The sequence below is a fragment of the Bos javanicus genome, chromosome 10 (assembly GCF_032452875.1).
Source record: "Bos javanicus breed banteng chromosome 10, ARS-OSU_banteng_1.0, whole genome shotgun sequence".
Classification (NCBI taxonomy): Eukaryota; Metazoa; Chordata; class Mammalia; order Artiodactyla; family Bovidae; genus Bos; species Bos javanicus.
The window spans coordinates 36,633,227-36,645,735 of NC_083877.1; positions in this window are offsets into that span (position 1 = coordinate 36,633,227).

Below are 12,509 nucleotides of genomic sequence, written 5' to 3' on the forward strand. Positions count from 1 at the left end.
ATGTAACTAACAAATGGTTGATCCAGACTTTAAGCCTACTATATCAGAGAGCAGAGCCTGTGCAATTCTCCTACCACACCAGAGAGTGTCTAGAAGTTGCATTGCAATCATGTCATCTTTTGGGTGACTGCTTGTCAATAGTAGGTACCTTTAAAAATGCACAGGACAGGGGACTTCTGGTGGTCCAGTGGTTAAGACTCCGTACTTCCTCTGCAGGGGGCATAGGTTTGACCTCTGGTCCAGGAACTAAGATCCCACATGCCACATGGCAAGGCCAAATACATAATAAATACATTTTTAAAAAATACATAGGAGTTCCAGTAAGTGTGTGTGTGACAAAGTAATCTATCTAAATTGAAATTATCAGTAATTAAAATCAGTGTAAGTAACTTTTTCAGCTCAGTCTCTTTTCCCCAAGCACCTTGGACCTTGGCCCCCCTGCAACAGTCATGGGGTTTGAGGTAGGTGATAATAGTGGAATTTTTTTTTTATTATTATTAAGTTTTTTGTCTGCACCACATGGCATGCAGAATCTTAGGTCCTCTACAAGAGATCAAACCCAAGCTCCCTGCACTGGAAGAGCAGAGTCTTAACCACTTGACCACTAGATGAGTCCCAATAGTGGAATTTTTAAAAACCTTTTTATTGAAGTGTGACACATACAAAAAGTATATACCGATCAGAAGTGTATAGTCATATGGAATTTTCGCAAACAGATCCAAATAGCCAGTAAGCAGATCGAGAAACAGAATGTTACCAACACTCCAGGAGCAATTTGGGTCCTGTCCCATCTCTGCCGCTTCTCTCCTCCCCAGAGGTAACCTCTATCCTGCCTTCAAACACCACTGATTGGTGTAGCTTGTTTTGCAGTTCATATAAATAGAATCATATAGGTTGGATTATTTTTCGTTTGCCTTCTTTCACTCAGCAATGTTTTCCAGAGTCATCAAGCTGTTGTCAGATCCAAGTTCATGCACCCAATGCACAGTAAGGCCAAACAAACCAAAATGCTGAAGTTTGGAGCAGAGAAAGGTTTAACTGCAAGGACTCAGCAAGAACAGGCAGTTCATACTCAAAATGGCTGAACTCCTCAGTGGTGTGGGGAGGTTTTTTTGTTTTGGGCTGTGCCCTCAAGGTTTGTGGGATCTTAGTTCCCCAACCAGGCTCAGTCTCTTGCCCCCTGCACTGGCACTGGACTGCTAAGGACGTGCCAAGGAAGAGTTTTTATAGACGAAATTTGCTTGGAGGGCTGCAGGGTGCAGGACCTTCCTTTGATTGGTTGGTGATGACGTAACAGGGTGGTTCTGGGAGTCAGCCTTCTGGTTCTAACCAGTCTGGATCCCCTGCTTTGTGTGAAATTACCATCCTCCACATGGGTGGGGGCCTTAGTCCTCCTAGGCAGAAGGACTCAGAGATTCGTATCACTTTGTGATGTATATTCCTTGAGGAGGAACTAGTAACCTGCCCCTAGTTTCCTTTGTTTCTGCATTCCTTTATTCCCCTAATTAGTAATTGCTTGAATCTGCCCTTTGAAGCTCAGGGAAGGTCTATAGGGCTGAAGCCTTTTTCCTACAAACCAGAAATAGAGGACACAAAAAGGCTTTTGTACTCAGGAGGGGCCCCATAGAATGCTGCTTGGTTTCAGAGCCACAACAATTTTGAGAGATGGGAGTCGAAGGGAAGAGACAAGAGTAGAGCAGTGTTTTTGTTTTGTTTTGTATTTCTGTGTTTTTAAATTATGTCCTCTGGCTCAGTGCTTCTCATACCTCAAACAAGATGCTACAAACAAATTCCTTGAGAATCTTGTTAAAAATATAGATTCTGATTTGATAGGTGTGTGGTGGGATTCTGAATTTCTAACAAGTTCTGAGGCGATGCAGATGTTGCCAGCCTGAGGCCCACACTTCGAGGCGCAAGCAGTATGCTTCACAGTGGGCAGCGGCGTTTTAAAACCCATTCAACGACTGCAATATATAATCATTTCACCGTAATAACACTAATGGGAAAGATTGGAACATAGTTTCTATATCATAAAATTTGATTATGTTTTTCTGAATGATACTCTTCTACTAAAAAAAAAATAACTTTTCAAATAGATGTCAAATACACATAAAAAAACTTTATAATAGGTAGACAGTGAAAATAACTTGCCTTGCTGCTGGCCCCTTATTTCATCTGTCCAGAGGTAACCACTGTTACTGATTAACTGTGAAATGTTCAAGGGATATTTTACCCATATACTTATTTATCTTTTACACAAATGGTAGGTAATTGTACATGCTGTTCTGCCTCTTGTTCTTTTTATTATTAACAATGTGTGTGTAAGTAAATATCTAATGGTATGTATTCTAGATATTGTTCAGTTCAGTTCAGTTCAGTTCAGTCGCTCAGTCGTGTCCGACTCTTTGCAACCCCATGAATCGCACCACACCAGGCCTCCCTGTCCATCACCAGCTCCCGGAGTTTACTCAAACTCACGTCTACCGAGTCGGTGATGCCATCCAGCCATCTAATCCTCTGTCATCCCCTTTTCCTCCTGCTCCCAATCCCTCCCAGCATCAGAGTCTTTTCCAATGAGTCAACTCTTCACATGAGGTGGCCAGAGTATTGGAGTTTCAGCTTTAGCATCAGTCCTTCCAATGAACACCCAGGACTGATCTCCTTCAGAATGGACTGGTTGGATCTCTTTGCAGTCCAAGGGACTCTCAAGAGTCTTCTCCAACACCACAATTCAAAAGCATCAATTCTTCGGTGCTCAGCTTTCTTCACAATCCAACTCTCACATCCATACATGACCACTGGAAAAACCACAGCCTTGACTAGACGGACCTTTGTTGGCAAAGTAATATCTCTGTTTTTTAATATGCTATCTAGGTTGGTCATAATTTTCCTTCCAAGGAGTAAGCATCTTTTAATTTCATGGCTGCAGTCACCATCTGCAGTGATTTTGGAGCCCCCCAAAATAAAGTTTGACACTGTTTCCACTGTTTCCCCATCCGTTTCCCATGAAGTGATGGGACCAGATGCCATGATCTTAGTGTTCTGAATGTTGAGCTTTAAGCCAACTTTTTCACTCTCCTCTTTCACTTTCATCAAGAGGCTTTTTAGGTCCTCTTCACTTTCTGCCATAAGGGTGGTGTCATCTGCATATCTGAGGTTATTGATATTTCTCCTGGCAAGCTTGATTCCAGCTTGTGCTTCTTCCAGCCCAGCGTTTCTCATGATGTACTCTGCATAGAAGTAAATAAGCAGGGTGACAATATACAGGCTTGACAAACTTGTTTTCCTATTTGGAACCAGTCTGTTGTTCCACGTCCAGTTCTAACTGTTGCTTCCTGACCTGCATACAGGTTTCTCAAGAGGCAGGTAGGTCAGGCAACTCTTTCAGAATTTTCCACAGTTTATTGTGATCCACCCAGTCAAAGGCTTTGGCATAGTCAATAAAGCAGAAATAGATGTTTTTAGGTAGTGAGAATAGGAAACAGGAGTTCAAAATGGCGGTGGCTAAAAGACAAGGAAAGGAAAAGCCCACGAAAATAGAACAAAGAAAGGTCTGAGGACCGGAAGTGAAGACCTCAGGTAGAACAGCACTCCTGGCTAAGCCCAATTTGCATAGGGCAGGCCCAGGGGGAGGGAAAAAACATATAAAAGGAGGAACCAAAGCGCTTTCTCTCTCTCTTCCCCGCATGCGTGCCTGCACTCCCTCTCTCTCCCTCTCTCTCCTCCTCCCTCTCTCTTTTCCTCCCTCTCTCTCCCCACCGCCACGTGCGCCTTTGGGTTGGCATGCCCTCAGGCTTTGAGGATGGATTCTCCTGCTATCTTCTAAATAAAATACAGCTGTAACACTGATTTGTCTAAGAGCTATAACACGGTCTGTCCAAGACTGGAGAGCTGTGACGCACCGAAGGCTTTAATGTCCGTCATTCCAAATCTTTGTTGTGATAGAACCGAGGAGCATACACTCGCCTGACAATATTGTTCTAAGTTCTTTTGGTATTTTAATTCATTTAAAGTTCACAACAACTCTCTCCAACAGGTATGATTATTATTTCCATTTTATAGATGTAATTCAAATCTAATATACCCTACAAGCCTCGAATTTGAAGGTTTTTCCCTAGCTGTACACATGCATCTCTACTCCTATATATATCATAATTTACTAAATAAGTTCACTATTGATAGACAGCTAAATTGTTTTCAATACTTTGCTATTACAGAGTGCTGCAATGAATTTTTGAAGCACATTGTTTCATACTGATGAGTATAGCCGTAGGAAAATTCCTAAAAGAGAAATTGCTGAATCAAAGGAATGTGCATTTAAAATGTTGGTCAATATTGCCAAACTGGGGCTTCCCTGGTGGTCCACTGGCTAAAACTCTACTCCCAACACAAGGGGCCTGGGTTTGATGCCTGGTCAGGGAACTAGATTTCATATGCCGCAACTAAGTTCACACGCCATAATGAAGATCCCTCTTGCTGCAACTAAGACCAAATGCAGTAAAATAAATAAATATTAATATATATATATATTGCCAAATTGCCTTCCATAGGTGAGTTTTGTCTATGTGATAGATGAGAAAGGTATTTCCTTGTAACTTTGGTTTGTATTTCTCTTATGAATGAGGCATCTTTTCATGTTTAAGAGCCATTTTGATATTCTTTACAACTGTCATATACTTAAAAAAAATTGTAGTTGATTTACAATGTTGTGTTAGTCTCTGCTGTACAGCAAAGTGAGTCAGTTATACATATACATATATCCACTCTTTTTTAGATTCTATTCCCATACAGGCCAATACATAATGTCAAATAGAATTCCCTGTGCTGTACAGTAGGTTCTTATTAGTTATCTGTTTTTATATATATAGTAGTTTATATATGTCAATCCCAATCTCCCAATTTATCCCTCCACCTCCCATCATGTACTGTTTTACCAAACTGTTGGTCTCTTGTTACTGATTCATAAGTGTTGTTTTTTTGGCTGTGCTGCTCAGCTTGTGGGATCTTAGTTTTCTGGCCAGAGATTGAACCTGGACCCTTGGCAGTAAGAGCACAGAGTCCCAACCCAATCACTGGACCACCAGGGAATTTCCCATAATTGCTACTTTATATTAAGGAAATTATTCTTTTGCCTGTGATATGTAGTAGGATGGGTTTTTGTTTATTTTTGGCTGTGTGCAGGCCCTTCTCTAGTTGTAGTGAGTAAGGGCTACTGTCTAGTTGTGGTGCGAGGATTTCTCATTGAAGTGGCTTCTCTCATTGTGGAGCGTGGGCTTAGGGCTCTCAGGTTTCAATAACTGCAGTGCATGAGCTCAGTAGTTGCGGTTCCCCAGCTCTAGAGCACAGGCTCCGTAGTTGTGGTGAACGGGCTTAACTGCCCCAAGGCACATGGAATCTTTCTGGACCAGGGATCGAACCGTGTCTCTTGTATTGGCAGGTGGATTCTTACCACTGAGCCACCAGGGAAGCCCCTGTATGGTGTTCTTTATTGTAGTTGTTTGAATGTGTCTGTGTATGCATGTGTATATGTGTGGCTTCTGGCTTTCATGTTACACTACTTAGAGAGGATTTCCATACTCCAGCATTATTTTTAAAAACCTATGTTTTCTTCTAGGCCTTCTAAAGTCTACTTTTCATTGCTCCATTTTGAGTCATCTAAAATATAGATTCCAGATGGCTATTTATTGTCCCAAAAATCTCATATTGAACAATCCATGTTTTCTGAACATTTCTTGAATAATCTCTGTATTTCTATGTATTACTTCCTTTTCATATACTATATTCACATATATATTTGGGTTTATTTCTAGGCTTTTTATCCCATTTTACAGTATCACTAGTACAGTATTTTAATTACTGAGAAGGAATGTAGTTTTCCTACGTGTTCCTCTTCCATTTTTTTTTTGCAACATCCCCCCAGGGGTTAAGGAACACCATCACAGGGCATGGCTGTTCGTTGTTCAGTCATGTCTGACTCTTTGCAACCCCATGGACTGTAGCCTGCCAGGCTCCCCTATCCATGGAATTCTCCAAGGCAAGAATACGGAGTGGGTTGTCATTTCCTACTCCAGGGGATCTCCCCGACCCAGGGATAGAACCTAGGTCTCCTGCACTTCAAGTGGATTCTTTACCACTGACCCACCAGACATACTTGCAGTCTAAGGAAGAAATGCAGGTCTTCCAAGGCTTTACAAAACAGTGATTTGTTCATGACATCATCCAGCAAAGAAGACCACAAACAGGATCAGAACCCAGGGATTTACCTAGTTCTTCCTTCTCTCCAATGCCCCAGCATGGGAGGGTAGAGGTGGCAGAGAGGTTGGGTCAATTTTTCAATCACCATCCACAACTAACAAATCATTAAGTCTTGTTGATTTCAGTCTCCTAGTTTGATTGATTGATTGATGCTTGGCTGCACAGCATGTGGGATCTTAGTTCCTCTATCAGGGAACCAACCCACACCCCTTGCAGTAGAAGCTGAGTTTTAACCACTGGACAGACAGGGAAGTCCTAACCTCAGTTTTCTAACACCATAGAGATAGGATGTAAAAATAATATTTATTTCACAAATCCTTTTGAAGATTAACTAAAACAGTTATCAATGAGCCTAGAAGAGTGTCTGGCTAAGGGCCAAAGTCCAGTAAATGTAAGGCAGAGCTCCTCTCCTTTCCCCCAAATCCCTGTTTTCCCCTGGGGTAAAGCAAAGGAGAAGGCAATGGCAACCCACTGCAGTACTCTTGCCTGGAAAATCCCATGGACGGAGGACCCTGGTAGGCTGCGGTCCATGGGGTCGCTGAGGGTCGGACACGACTGAGTGACTTCACTTTCACTTTTCACTTTCATGCATTGGAGAAGGAAATGGCAACCCACTCCAGTGGTCTTGCCTGGAGAATCCCAGGGACGGGGGATCCTGGTGGGCTGCCGTCTACGGGGTCGCACAGAGTCAGACGACTGAAGCGACTTAGCAGCAGCAGTAGCAGCAAAGCAAAGGAGAGAAGCTCTTTGGACCTTGCCTAAGACACACAGACGTGGAGGAAGCCCCTGGATGATTAAGAGGGAGGTTGGAATTTTACATTTCGACCCTTGAGAACCCAAAAGGCCCCAAGTCAGAGGGCTGTGCCAGAACTTTGATAGAGCAAAGTTCATCTATTGCCGCCGCCAGCGCCTTTCCTCTACCCACCGGTTCTGACAAGGGGCGGATCCGGAGGAGCCGGGGCCGGGCGGCTCGGCCCACAGAGGGTCACGCGGGACTGGGGCCGGAGCCTAGAGCGACTTAGCCCGCGGGCTCGGCTGGCCCACTAGGGAGCCGGGCCACGCGCGGGGTCGCAGGCGGTTCGCTCCGCCCTGGCCTCAGCGGAGGCCTCTCCGCGGCCAGCCGGGAGAGGCTCCGGCCGGACACAGGCACCTTTGTCCGCGGCTTGGAGGGGCCCCAGCTGCAGCCCAGGGAGCCGAGTGTGGCTGCGACGGCCGGAGGGAGCGCTCCCCCGTCCGGAGGCCAACGGTTGGGTCCTCCCATCACGCAGAGAACATTCCACCGTCTAAATGCCCGCGTCTGGGAACAATAGCTTTTGTTAACCCTGGCTTAAGTTGGTCCTCTGGAAGTAAAATTTAACTCAACGAGGATTGACTTGGCCGCAAAGAGTGTAAGAGAACTGTGAGCACCATTTTTTTCTTTAATCCTAGGAGCTTGTGCTTTGGGAGACACGGAAAACGTCACTGAGTTTGACTAGAAAGAGCCAAGGAGCGCGTGGACAGCAGGTGCCGAGAGGGCAGAAGAGGGCAGATGTAGGTGAGCCGGCGCCATGGGGCAGTGTGGAGGCCGGAAGGTGTCCCGACCTGGTGGCTGGAGCTGTGGGGCTACCACATGGAAACAAGGGATGGGAATGCTTACTGGGTGAAATGTAAGTGGAGAATCCCAGGACAGTGCTAAAGCCTGTGGACCAAGAAAATACTGCCTACCACTTCAGGACACTACAAAGGTGGCCCATCATCAAGCCATAGCCCCTAGAGCCTCAGCTCCTACCCTGCAGGGTGCACCTGGAGGGGATTCTGGAGGAAGAAAAGCAGGATGCTGGCCTAGATAGTTCAGGTGCATTTCAAAGGAATAATTTCATTGGGCCCAGACTCTTGAATCTTCCAATACACAGAAAAGTGCTAAAATCATTAACTTTAGAGATTGTTTTTTTTTGTGATGAGAATAATCTTTTGATATTCAACTAGTTTTTTTCACAGCAAAAACTCCTATATACTGTGACTCTTCCCTTACCTCTTTGGTAAGATCCTCAGAGTTATCTGAGAGGCTGTCTCCCAGACGATAGTTCACAGTAAAGGTCCTAGAATAAAATGTAACTCGCGGCTTTTAGGTTGTGTGTGTGTTCACTCTACAAGCCCCAAACAATAGTCCAATTCAACAAAACAATTTTTCAATATATATACATTTTTTTGACAAAGAATTTGATTTTTATAGTTGCTGCTGCTGCTAAGTCGCTTCAGTCGTGTCCGACTCTGTGCGACCCCATAGACAGCAGCCCAACAGGCTCCCCTGTCCCTGGTATTCTCCAGGCAAGAACACTGGAGTGGGTTGCCATTTCCTTCTCCAATGCATGAAAGTGATGAAAGTGATTTTTATAGTTAAGAATCAGTATATATTTAAAGATTGGTATCAGTCTTTTATTAAAATGAAATATAGAAAATGTAACATGTAAAAATGGATGAAAGAAATATGGTGCTCAAAACATTTAAATCTTCATTTGTTAGGAAATACTTTCTTGTTTGTGACCCAGAGGTACTTTGGTCCAACTACTGAAATTTACAAATGAGGAAAAATAGGAGGGTCAGAATCATTTGTTACTTGCTCAGCCTTTTATGGTAAAATGCAGCATGAGTTTCTACCAGCACCATCTCTCATTACTCTGAGTTGCAAATTTAGGATGAGAAAAGTGTTAAACCTTATAGAAACTTAGTTTTGCAATGCGTCAGTAGTGTCTTCTAGAAACACATTGAATATTATTGAAACTGTGCTGCCTTCTTTCAAGTCTGTTATTTCTTTTGGTCAGATCATGGGCCCCTTTTTGAAAGTTGGAAAGTTTCGAACTGTCAACTCTGTTCAAGCAATGAACACAACAGTTAACTTTGTTTTTTAAAGAGCTTTACAATTTTAACATATTTAATATTCTTAACAATGGTTTGGGGTGGAGATTCTTATCCCTATTTTTCCCAACGAAGCACAGAAAAGTTAAGTAACTTTCACAGGCTCTTAACCACAGGTCTCTGCTGTGAGAATTACTATCGCCATATTATCTATAAAGAAAATGAGGAAAAAAAAAGAAAATGAGGGGCCCAAATAATCCCTCAGTATTTTTTAAATTAGGTCTGTTACAGTGCACAGGAGAGAAAGTTTCAAGCTGTGTCTTAGGAATCTCCAACTCTGCCAGATATTGCCAAGCTCTCTCTCAAAGTGGCTGTAACAGGAACATTTTCCCCAGCAGTGACCCATTGCTCCATCTTCTCAATAATACTTTTTTAATTAACAATCGTATAGGTGTAAAATGATATCTCATTTTTGTTTAAATTTATACTTCATCAGTCACTAGTGAGTCTGAGCATTATTTCAAATATTTATGAGAGGCTTTTTTGTTTGTCTACAGCAAACAGTTTTCTCCTGGTTGCAGCTTGCCTTTTGTACAAAAGTTTGTTTCTATAAAGAAGTTTTAAATTTTAATCCAGTCAATGTATTAATATTTTACTTTATAGCTTTTTGCGATTTGTTTACGAAATTATCTCTTACCCCCAAAGTCATATAGATATTCTTCTGTATATTCTTTGTAAAGTTTTAAAGATTTTCTTTTCAAATCAAGATCTTTATTTGGGATTATATTTACATATGGTATAAGGTAATTTATTTTTTTCTCATATTTATATCTAATTATCTAGTCATCATTTGTTGACCAGACAAGGATAGTTCAATTTAAAAAAAATAGATAAACCATAACCATATCCTGGGGGTGAGTGGGTTTCAAGAGTTGGAGAGAGCTCAAAAGGGAAGAAATGGTTCCCAGGGCCCACTCAGGTCTCGATGGTGCTGCTGGCCCTGACTAATTCCAGGAATCAGAGTGGGATTTCGAAGAATCTGAAGAAGGTATTTCTGTTCAGCTAAACCCCTGTGGGACCTGGTTCCAGTCCCAGCCACTGGAGGAGGGCACATCAAAGCATGGAACTCCCCTGAGACAGGTGCATAGCCAGGGGCAGGGAGCTGCCTTGGCAGCTCTAGAAGCAATACTAATATTATGGCTTTTTCCAATCATTTTCCCTAGAGCTGATAGCTCCATAGGTCTGTTTTCCAAGTTTTCACGGGGAAGGGTTTTCCCAAAAATTCTGACACCTCACCCAATATTCAGCCTTCAAAATCTGTTTCTTTGTCACAAGCTCCCTTACCAATTTATCAGGACGCTGTGTTTTAGGTTCTTGTTTTGGTAGCAGCTCCACTTCCAGATAGCAGTTTCCATAGTATCAGAATATAGGGTAAACTGATATAACAAAGAGACTACAAAATACAACGGCTGAAACAAAATGTTTCTTTTGTTCTTATCCAACTCTCTAGGGGTGAAAAGTCAAAGGCTAGTAGGTAGCTCTTTTTCAGAAGTTTATTTAGGGATCCTTGTTCCTTCCATCTAATTGTCCAACATTTTCCTAAGGTGTCTCCTCTTACTAAGTCAAAGTTGGATTACTCATACACTACATTCTAGCTTCCAGTCTTTCTGTCTGTGTCTGTTTCTTTTTATTTGTTTAGTTTTCTGAAACTCTTTCTTTGGTTAATTTCTCAGAAATAACTCATATAACTCTCAGGATGAACAGTAGCCTGAAATTTTGCCATATTCCTAACAGTTTGGATTCTCCAGGCAAGAACACTGGAGTGGGTTGCCATTTCCTTCTCCAACGCATGAAAGTGAAAAGTGAAAGTGAAGTCGCTCAGTCGTGTCCAACTCTTAGCGACCCCATGGACTGCAACCTACCAGGCTCCTCCATCCATGGGATTTTCCAGGCAAGAGTACTGGAGTAGGGTGCCATTGCCTTCTCCAATGGTTTCTCTACAGTCTATATACTTGAAGATCAACTTGGCTGGATACAAAATCTGTGGTTCACATTTTCTGTCTTTGTCTCAGATATGTTACTCTATTGCTTTCTATAAACAGTGTTAAATAACAACAACAACAAAATAACAATGTAATATTTTTTTCTCTTGGTCTTTTTTTTTTTGCCTGCATGTCAATAACTGTTTTGTTTTCAAGTCCAGTGGTTTTAATAGACCTTGGCTCTGTATTGGCCATTCTGAATCAGTTTTCCCAGATACCTGGTATATTCTTTTCAAGGATAGTTTCAAGTCCTAGAGAAGAGCTCCCTAGTTGTATTTATGTACTGATTTAAAAAAAATAATATTTATTCATTTTGGCTGTGCTGGGTCTTCATCATTGCACATGCTTTGCTCTAGTTGTGGTGAGCGGGGTCTATTCTTTGCTGTGGTGTGCAGGCTTCTCATTGTGGCGGCTTCTCCTGTGGAGCGCGGGCTGTAGGTGCTTGGGCTTCAGTAGTTACGGCACATGGGCTCAGTAGTTGTGGCTCGCAGGCTCTAGAGCACAGACTCAGTAGTTGCTCTGCGACATGTGGAATTGTCCCTGACCAGGGATTGAACCCGTGTCTCCTGCATTGGCAGGAGGATTCTTTACCACTCAGCCACCAGGGAAGCCCCACAAAGTGATTTAAAAAGATATATGGCCTCATATTTTCTGAGATTTGTCTCTTCTGCTTCCCTCCCTTACATTTATTTGGATCTTCTTATTTATCCCTCTTCCTGAGATTTCATTCCCAGACGTTCATTGAACGTCTTTGTCTTGGGAGGAGCTTTGTCTGTATTTCTGAGTTTATAGGGCCCAGTCTGCCCCCTCACCATGAGACCTTATCATATCCTTTTGGTGCTCTTGATTTATTGGTGAGCTAGACCCCTACTGGATCCCCTCCCAGCTTCCATTAAGAGGAGGTAATTGGGGGGTTTTTTTTTTTTTGAAGGGTTCTCAAAAGCCAGGTTCCTTTTCTGTGCCTCCTTCTGCACAGATTCCATCACACACAAGTCTTGTAGCTAACAGGGTTTATTCTTGCCTGCCTGAATTTGTGGGTTCAGAGGAATGCTTTGCCACCCAGGTTTGTAGAGATGTTATCCACGAGTCTTTACTACCCCAGTGGCACTTTGCTGCTTTTGCAGTCTACCTCCACTCCACTGATCCTGCCATGTGTTGCTTTCACTATCTCTCAACCCTAAACCTTTTTTTTTTTTTTTTAGTTAGTTTTGCCAGCACTGGGTCTTTGTTGGTATACTGGCTTTTCTCTAGCTGCAGAGAGCCAGGGCTACTCTCTGGTTGAGGTGTGTGGGCTTCTTGTTGTGGTGGCTTCTCTTGTTGCAGAGCAGGGGCTCTAGGGTGGGCTGACTCAGTAATAGTGGTTCCAAGGCTCTGGAG